Source organism: Cyprinodon variegatus, unplaced genomic scaffold (assembly GCF_000732505.1).
Source record: "Cyprinodon variegatus isolate N-32 unplaced genomic scaffold, C_variegatus-1.0 Scaffold842, whole genome shotgun sequence".
In the NCBI taxonomy this organism is placed as follows: Eukaryota; Metazoa; Chordata; class Actinopteri; order Cyprinodontiformes; family Cyprinodontidae; genus Cyprinodon; species Cyprinodon variegatus.
The window spans coordinates 362,599-365,444 of NW_015151295.1; positions in this window are offsets into that span (position 1 = coordinate 362,599).

The following is a 2,846-nucleotide window of genomic DNA, read 5'->3' on the forward strand; positions in this document are numbered from 1 at the left end:
CTCAAACCTTGTGGGCGGGACTAAGTTCGGACTGGCACCCGGGCTAGGTTTTTGGTTCTTTATTAAGCAAATCACTCAATCAAATTTATTTAGCCAAATAATGTTTTATTCATGGATTTGCATTGTGAATTGATCTGAAAACATTCATCTAAACATTTCTCTAAATTAGTGAAAAGTTAATTTGATCATATCCCATTTTCTTCCAGATAAACTTTGGTTTTCAAACTCTACATCCATCTTAAACTGTAATATTGTCATGATCTGGCCTGTTTGCTCTCCCTTAATTAGTAATTCCTTTGACCTGTCGTTTTCCCTCCCTGCCTCATTTATAATTTTTTTCTCTCACCTGTTTTCCTCTGGTTGTATTCAGTTCAGCCTGAGCATTCAGGGCCAGATCATTATTTGTCTCTCTGTTAGCCTGTCTTTTATTTTGATTCCTTGGTTCATGTTCTGGATCCTGGCAGCCAGTGGAAAGAGGGTTTTGTGTTTGTCTCGTCTCCTGATCGTCCACTGTTCCTCCCCCGAGGAGTCCTCTGGCTTTTTGGCTCTATATGTGGGGAGGCTCAGTTTTTATCTCAGTAAGCCTGGCTCCAAGGAGGAGACCAGTTTAAAGGTCCTGCATCAAGTTCTGGTTCTACATCCTGTCTCTGCTACCCTCTGCCACTGAGTCTGCCTGTCCGCACCTGATCCTGTCTGCTCCTGTGCGTGACCGCCTGGTCATGCTTCCGGTCCCACTCAGACTCTGAACCTGCCTGGGAGCTCTATGATGCCTAGAAGCCTGGATCCTGCCGCCTGTCTGTTCCTGCCTGATCTGGATCCTGTTCTGTCTGTTCCTGTCTTTTTATGAATAGTTGTGCTGTACATAACAAATAATAAACAACAACACAACAATACATAAACAGAATACAACAATAAATAAACTAAAAAGGACACAGATGACTACACAACTACACGTTGTTAAAGACAAAAGAGTAAAAGTGGGTCTTAAGAGGAGACTTAAAACTCTCCACCGTAGAGGCAGTCCGTATATGGAGGGGCAAAATATTCCAAAGTATGTGGCCAACTACAGAAAAGGCTCTGTCCCCTCTGGTTTTAAGTCTCGACTTAGGCACTACTAACTGAAGATGGCCCTCAGACCTCAGAGCACGTGCCGGAGAATAAATCTGGAAGAGATCAGTGATGTATTGAGGAGCCATCCCATTTAGGGCTCTAAACACAAACAATAAAATCTCAAAATCAATTCTAAAATGAACAGGGAGCCAGTGCAAAGATGCAAGAACTGGTGTGACGTGTTGATGTTTTCTGGTCCCTGTTAAAAGACGAGCCGCTGCATTTTGGACCAACTGCAGACAGGAGAGAGCTCGTTGGCAAATGTCTGAATAAAGTGCATTGCAGTAGTACAGACAGCTAGAAATAAAAGAGTGCAAAACCTGCTCAAAGAGGTTAAAAGAAAAAATGGTTTTACGTTAGATAAAAGACGGAGATGATAAAAACACGATTTTAAAAAGGTTTTTTATTTGTTCGTTCAGTTTAAAATTACTTTCTATAGCGACACCAAGGCTGGTTTCTTTGGTACGCACAAAATGCTTGAAAGGTCCCTAGTCAGAGATGGCACTTCCAAACACCATCACCTCTGTCTTGCTCTTATTAAGCTTCAGAAAGTTTTTTGACAGCCAAGCCTTGACATCACCCAGACAGTCAAGAAGGGGTGTCAAGGGGCAGTGGCTGTTTTTAGCAATAGGCAAATAAAGTTGACAGTCATCAGCATAGAAATGGTACGCTATACCATGTTTGATAAAAAATCTCTTTAAGAGAAAGGAGGTAAAGTGCAAACAATAAAGATCCCAGGATAGAATCCTGAGGGACTCCACAATAAACCTAAAAGACTGTAAAGCCAATTATAAAAGTATTTCACTAATTGATTGTTTAAGCTTGTATTTATGCATGCTTGGATGAAAAATATGACAAATTAGAATGTTGCAGAAGGCATGCAGGGGTGTTTTTAACTGTGTTGCACCAATGCCATTTTTTGGCCCTGATACGATACTCGATACCTGGCTTCACAGTATCAGCCAATACCATACTGATACCATCCGTTTGAAATTGATGTGTGTGTGTGTATATTTTGGAGAACTGCATACTACTTGGATGTAAAATAATTGGCATCATGGCTTTGCCAAGCTGCTGCCTACCTTTGTGAAGCAGGAAAAAGACTTATACAAAGTGAATCCAATAGAACTTTTAATTGCCTACCTGGAATGGGTGACAATAGTTGAATAAACTTTTGGCTCTGAAAATGGTATCAGTGCCCTATTTGTGTATACTCACCAATACCGATACCACCATTTTAGTGCAGTATCGGTATCGGTACAACACTAATTTTTTGTTATAAAATTTATATCCAATCACCTGTCTGTTCACCTGTGACAGAAGGGTGTTTGTCCATTGTGAATACCTATGGCCACACCTTTGAAGGCGGTACTATCCATCCACCTTCACCTTTATTTGTTACTCCATACACATTAGGGTGATGGCTTTCTCACAACCTCATATCCCTGTCTCACATTTTATGAACTTTTATTAAAAACTACATGAAATACTTTATTTGCTTTTAAAGTCGTAGGGAAACGACCATTCACACTGTTTCATTTCCTATTCCTCCCGAGTGGTGCACGACTTTACACGAGTGAATAAAGTGAAAGTGATTGGTCGTTTATCCAAGGGGCAGGATTGTTGTTGCAGAAAGTTCGCAAGCAAGTTTTAGTGTGGCCAGTTTGTCGGTAGCATCTTGCTAACCAGTTAGCAACTTAGTGCGAGTAGGTTCCCAATGGGAAATTCCATTGGGA